Genomic DNA, 7362 nt, shown 5'->3' on the forward strand with positions numbered 1-7362 from the left:
TCTGCAAACAGGGACACTTCTGAGTCTAACCCTTCCGTCATGTCGTTCACATATACCAAAAATAGCACTGGTCCTAGGACCGACCCCTGTGGGACCCCGCTCGTCACAGGTGCCCACTGTGATACATCATTACGTACCATGACTCGTTGTTGCCTCCCTGTCAGGTATTCTCTGATCCATTGCAGTGCCCTTCCTGTTATATGCGCCTGATGCTCTAGCTTCTGCACTAATCTCTTGTGAGGAACTGTGTCAAAGGCCTTCTTGCAGTCCAAGAAGATGCAATCAACCCACCCCTCTCTCTCTTGTCTTACTTCTGTTATTTTATCATAAAACTCCAGAAGGTTTGTGACACAGGATTTGCCTTCCGTGAATCCGTGCTGGTTGGCATTTATACTCCTGTTCCGTTCCAGGTGCTCCACCACTCTCCTCCTGATAATCTTCTCCATAATTTTGCATACTATACACGTCAATGACACAGGTCTATAGTTTAGTGCCTCTTTTCTGTCTCCTTTTTTGAAAATGGGAACTACATTTGCTGTCTTCCATACCTCAGGTAGTTGCCCAGTTTCCAGGGATGTGTTGAAGATTGTGGTAAGTGGTACGCACAACATATCTGCTCCCTCTCTAAGGACCCATGGAGAGATGTTGTCCGGTCCCATTGCCTTTGAGGTATCGATGTCCCTTAGCAGTTTCTTCACCTCCTCCTCATCTGTATGTATGTCGTCCAACACTTGTTGGTGTATTCCTTGTTGGTGTCCCCATCTGGTCTGTCCCCCCAGAGTCCTTCCTGTCTCTACTGTAAATACTTCCTTAAATCTCGTGTTGAGCTCCTCACATACCTCTTGATCGTTTTTTGTGAGTTCCCCACCTTCTTTCCTCAGCCTTATGAGTGTGTGTGCGTGTGTGTGTATGAGTTTGTGTGTGTGTGTGTGTGTGTGTGTGTGTTTATGTGTGTGTGTGTATGAATTTGTATGTGTGTGTGTGTGTGTGTGTGAGAGAGAGAGAGACTCAGCAATCAACATTTGCACCAATAACTCACTACAGTTGTGACCGGGTGTGGAAGTGTGAATTGCTCATTACTCTAAAATTTGTTCATGATTGTAGCCATGTATAAACGTAAGTAACCATTCTTACAGTATTCATTACCTTTGTAACTTGTGAGTTCATTACCTTTGTAACTTGTGAGTTCATTACCTTGTACCTAGTTCAGCCATCAAAACTTTGGAGCCCGGTCCCTGGACCCATTGTGTACCTCTGTAATCTGTAAATACCTTCGTAACTTGTCATGATTGTGACTAGACCTACCTGGAGTTCATTACCTTTGTAAATTGTGAGTTCATTACCTTTGTAAATTGTGAATTCATTACCTCTGTAACTTGCTCAGCTATCAAAACTTTGAGGCCCAGTCCCTGGACCAATTATGTACCTCTGTAATCTTTTGACTACCGCCCACAGGATGGGTATGGGGTGCATAATAAACATATTAAACTAACTAACTAAAAGACAGGCTGTAAGCCGACACTTAGTTAATATGATAAAGATAACTATATCTACTTATCCATTATTACAGGACCTATATTTTCTTGTCTGCAAATGCCCAACCGTCGCTTCCCGCGTCACCTTGTATACGAGGAAGGTTACTTGACGCTGGTGAGGGGCTCTTGATCTAGGGAATTGGATCTGTGCTCCAGTTCCCCGAATTAAGCCTGAATACCTTCCACATCCCCCCACAGGCACTGTATAATCCTACGGGTTTAGCGCTTCCCCCTTGATTATAAGAACAATAATAATTAATGATTTATGTTGATAAGACACAAGGCGATGCTTACGTCAGTTTATAAGAGACGTTTTGCCCACCAAGGACCTTGTTAATCCTCCAAAGAGAGAGTAATTGATTAAGTCTATGGGGACGAAGCGTCTTCTCAAAAAATGCCATATCCCGCATATTGTCTTATTAACATACTTGTGGGTACATGATAACATTGATAACCGTGAAATATTACGTCTGTTGACGTGTATTTGTGTGTATTAAAACAACCAGATACAGTACTTGTAAACTGTTAAGTTAGTCACGAAAACTATAGAAACCGATTTACAGCAAAGATTTGTGAACAAATATTTACAATTTACGTAAATACAAAAAGTTTGGAAAGGTGTCTTGAGGGGCTCTTAGTCCAAGTTACTGGAGCTACCCTCCCGTTAGATCAAGACTGCTTGCCCATTCCCCCATGACCCCATCTCCTCGACGCTGGTGATGGGCTCCTGATCCAAGGGATGGAACTTGCCTCCCCCTTCCTTGGAGTGAACTTGGTAGACCCCCAATTCTCTAGGCGATGGATGACTCCTGTGGGTTTAACGCTTTACATAAATATGATAATACTAAGCCACGTTGACGTGTTTAGCGCTTCTCTGTTAGAATGATGATTTCGTAAATGGGACTGGAGAGGCGAGAACACGTACAGCTGCGGTAGTCACGTACAGATGCGGTGGTCACATACAGCTGCGGTGGTCATGTACAGTTGCGGTGGTCATGTACAGCTGCGGTGGTCATGTACAGCTGCGGTGGTCATGTACAGCTGCGGTGGTCATGTACAGCTGCGGTGGTCATGTAAGCTGCGGTGGTCATGTACAGTTGCGGTGGTCATGTACAGCTGCGGTGGTCATGTACAGCTGCGGTGGTCATGTACAGCTGCGGTGGTCATGTAAGCTGCGGTGGTCATGTACAGCTGCGGTGGTCATGTACAGCTGCGGTGGTCATGTACAGCTGCGGTGGTCATGTAAGCTGCGGTGGTCATGTACAGTTGCGGTGGTCATGTACAGCTGCGGTGGTCATGTAAGCTGCGGTGGTCATGTACAGCTGCGGTGATGTACAGCTGCGGTGGTCATGTACAGCTGCGGTGGTCATGTACAGCTGCGGTGATGTACAGCTGCGGTGGTCATGTACAGCTGCGGTGGTCATGTACAGCTGCGGTGGTCATGTACAGCTGCGGTGGTCATGTACAACTGCGGTGGTCATGTAAGCTGCGGTGGTCATGTACAGTTGCGGTGGTCATGTACAGCTGCGGTGGTCATGTAAGCTGCGGTGGTCATGTACAGCTGCGGTGATGTACAGCTGCGGTGGTCATGTACAGCTGCGGTGGTCATGTACAGCTGCGGTGGTCATGTAAGCTGCGGTGGTCATGTACAGTTGCGGTGGTCATGTACAGCTGCGGTGGTCATGTAAGCTGCGGTGGTCATGTACAGCTGCGGTGATGTACAGCTGCGGTGGTCATGTACAGCTGCGGTGGTCATGTACAGCTGCGGTGATGTACAGCTGCGGTGGTCATGTACAGCTGCGGTGGTCATGTACAGCTGCGGTGATGTACAGCTGCGGTGGTCATGTACAGCTGCAGTGGTCATGTACAGCTGCGGTGGTCATGTACAGCTGCGGTGGTCATGTACAGCTGCGGTGGTCATGTAAGCTGCGGTGGTCATGTACAGCTGCGGTGGTCATGTACAGCTGCGGTGGTCATGTAAGCTGCGGTGGTCATGTACAGTTGCGGTGGTCATGTACAGCTGCGGTGGTCATGTACAGCTGCGGTGGTCATGTACAGCTGCGGTGATGTACAGCTGCGGTGGTCATGTACAGCTGCGGTGGTCATGTACAGCTGCGGTGGTCATGTACAGCTGCGGTGATGTACAGCTGCGGTGGTCATGTACAGCTGCGGTGGTCATGTACAGCTGCGGTGATGTACAGCTGCGGTGGTCATGTACAGTTGCGGTGGTCATGTACAGCTGCGGTGGTCACATACAGCTGCGGTGGTCATGTACAGTTGCGGTGGTCATGTACAGCTGCGGTGGTCATGTACAGTTGCGGTGGTCATGTACAGCTGCGGTGGTCATGTACAGCTGCGGTGGTCATGTACAGCTGCGGTGGTCATGTACAGTTGCGGTGGTCATGTACAGCTGCGGTGGTCATGTACAGCTGCGGTGGTCATGTACAGCTGCGGTGATGTACAGCTGCGGTGGTCATGTACAGCTGCGGTGGTCATGTACAGCTGCGGTGATGTACAGCTGCGGTGGTCATGTACAGCTGCGGTGGTCATGTACAGCTGCGGTGGTCATGTACAGCTGCGGTGATGTACAGCTGCGGTGGTCATGTACAGTTGCGGTGGTCATGTACAGCTGCGGTGGTCACATACAGCTGCGGTGGTCATGTACAGCTGCGGTGGTCATGTACAGTTGCGGTGGTCATGTACAGCTGCGGTGGTCATGTACAGTTGCGGTGGTCATGTACAGCTGCGGTGGTCATGTACAGCTGCGGTGGTCATGTACAGCTGCGGTGGTCATGTACAGTTGCGGTGGTCATGTACAGCTGCGGTGGTCATGTACAGCTGCGGTGGTCATGTACAGCTGCGGTGATGTACAGCTGCGGTGGTCATGTACAGCTGCGGTGGTCATGTACAGCTGCGGTGGTCACATACAGCTGCGGTAGTCACGTACAGCTTCGGTAGTCAGGTTCAGGTACGGTAGTTACGTGCAGCTGCGGCAGTCACGTAACAAGTTAAAAGCTTAAAGCTTGTCAGTAGTCCAGCTGCTCTAGTTATAACGTCTATCAGGGGGTACTAACAATAGCACCCCAGGTGAGAATAACAGTGGCACCCCAGGGAAGAGTAACCGTAGTACCCCCAGGGGAGAAGGACATGGGCACAGCACAAGAGGAAGAGGAAGCAATTTCAGTCGGGGGGGGGGGGAGGTGTACTGGGGCACTACCTTCGTTATCATATAAGACAGTTGTCAGGTCTCGTTACCAAGAATTTTCAGGAGCATTAATTCGCTGGGGCAGCTGGGAGGAGCTCGGCTCTTGGCGGGATTTTCACTAGATGTGAATTTTTCTTCACGTCTCCGCATTATTTTCCTTCTAGGAGGGCGCCTTCGTACTGGTGAGGGGATATTGATCCATAGAAATGGATGTAATCTCCCATTCCTTTGATTAAGCCGGATTACCTCCCATTCCTAGGTGTCTGTGTGATCCCTGCGGGTTTAACGCATCGTGCTAGAACAGACGGAGGATCGAGCCTCCACAACTCCGGATACTCGATGACCATGGTTTTAACTCGTCAAATTAATAGTGGAGCGTTAATTTTTGTTATTAATATATTGTGCAGCACTCGTGGGCATATTGTTTTTAATTAATGTTATAAAATAATAATGGACATTTTCCTGTAAATTTGATGTAATTTATTTCCATAGTCAGGAATTCTTCCTCGGATATCCTTATACATAATCTTGATTAGAGCAAAAATCTTGACTTAACCATAGTAGACGGTGAATCAAAACATTCACTGAAGGAACGTTTCGCTACGAGTGGCTTCAAAATTGAACTTTTAAATTCCATCAACAAGAACCACTGGTGCGTCCTCACATGTATCAAGCTTCTCAGTCGGAGCAACACGTAACTTATCAGGGGTGTGTTGGTTCTCTCAACCATTTATCAATATTATCAGAGAGTAACAGCCACTCTCAAGCTGACCTGAGATGGCGTTCACTGCGGTATTAGATCTTATTCTTCTGAAATTCTCAATAACAATAAATTTTGCGACTAGCAAAAGTAAATTGTAAAATATATGGAGAAGGTATATGAAGGAGCGATCATGGTGTATCAGCCGGTTGTTTGGGTTGACGTCCTGCACGTCCCGCTCTTCAAGGGAACCCTTGTGGTTTTAGCGCTTAGTTTTGATTGTAATAATAATAATAACAATGCCCTTCAAGGAGACGGTGGCTTGAAGCTGATAAAGGAGGGGGAGTCTTGAGCCAAGGAATTGGCGCTAGCCTTCCCTTCTTGGGATCGAACCTGATTGTGGCCCATTTGGTTTTAACGATTCTCCCTAAATGTAATAGTAATTTGTCTGTCTGTCTGTCTGTCTGTCTGTCTGTCTGTCTGTCTGTCTGTCTGTCTCTCTCTCTCTCTCTCTCTCTCTCTCTCTCTCTCTCTCTCTCTCTCTCTCTCTCTCTCTCTCTCTCTCTCTTTCTCTCTCTATCTCATAATAGGTAACATCAGTTTGGAGGACAGATTAATGGAACACCGAGGGTCAGGCAAACCTGTTTACAATTTTCTCCGTTCAAGTAATAATGACTACAAGGCTCCTTTGTTGGTGACCTGTGCCGTCACTGCTGCCTGGCATGCCAGGCGTTCATCACATGCTCCCTTCAGGAGCTCCATTTATACTGTTGAAAGGATCTTGATGCGAGGAGCTGAAACTGCCTCCCCCCTTCCTCGGATCACACCAGATTACCTATCATGCATGGGCTCGATATGGCTTCTACGTGTTCAATACCTCATGAACATAACAAGAGGAAAAATATAATAATAATATATTTTTTAATGCATGTATTGTATTGTCCACAGTTAATTAGATAATGGTCCTAAATTTTCTAGAGCGTTTAAGGAAAAAGTGATTGAACTTTTAGCTTTGAATGAGCTTTTCATATCTAATATAAGAACTGGTGAAATATTATAGGGAAAAATGAGAAAACAAGCTTTTATCTCCAATTCCTGGCTACTGTACCGGTATGACTTTTACCGGTTTCTCTCTTTCTCGTGAATATAATAACCTTAAGATTTATCTCTTCCAGATTTTCCCCTATCTCCATTTTCCTGGAGTTTACCTGGAGAGAGTTCCGGGGGTCAACGCCCCCGCGGCCAGGTCTGTGACCAGGCCTCCTGGTGGATCAGAGCCTGATCAACCAGGCTGTTACTGCTGGCTGCACGCAAACCAACGTACGAGCCACAGCCCGGCTGGTCAGGTACCGACTTTAGGTGCTTGTCCAGTGCCAGCTTGAAGACTTGAGGTAATCCCCCTTATGTATGTTGGTAATCCCCCTTATGTATGCTGGGAGGCAGTTGAACAGTCTCGGGCCCCTGACACTTATTGTATGGTCTCTTAACGTGCTAGTGACACCCCTGCTTTTAATTGGGGGGATGTTGCATCGTCTGCCAAGTCTTTTGCTTTCGTAGTGAGTGATTTTCGTGTGCAAGTTCGGTACTAGTCCCTCTAGGATTTTCCAGGTGTATATAATCATGTATCTCTCCCGCCTGCGTTCCAGGGAATACATGTTCAGGAACCTGAAGCGCTCCCAGTAATTGAGGTGTTTTATCTCCGTTATGCGCGCCGTGAAAGTTCTCTGTACATTTTCTAGGTCAGCAATTTCACCTGCCTTGAAAGGTGCTGTTAGTGTGCAGCAATATTCCAGCCTAGATAGAACAAGTGACCTGAAGAGTGTCATCATGGGCTTGGCATCCCTAGTTTTGAAGGTTCTCATTATCCACCCTGTCATTTTTCTAGCAGATGCGATTGATACAATGTTATGGTCCTTGAAGGT

This window comes from Cherax quadricarinatus, chromosome 28 (assembly GCF_038502225.1).
Source record: "Cherax quadricarinatus isolate ZL_2023a chromosome 28, ASM3850222v1, whole genome shotgun sequence".
Classification (NCBI taxonomy): Eukaryota; Metazoa; Arthropoda; class Malacostraca; order Decapoda; family Parastacidae; genus Cherax; species Cherax quadricarinatus.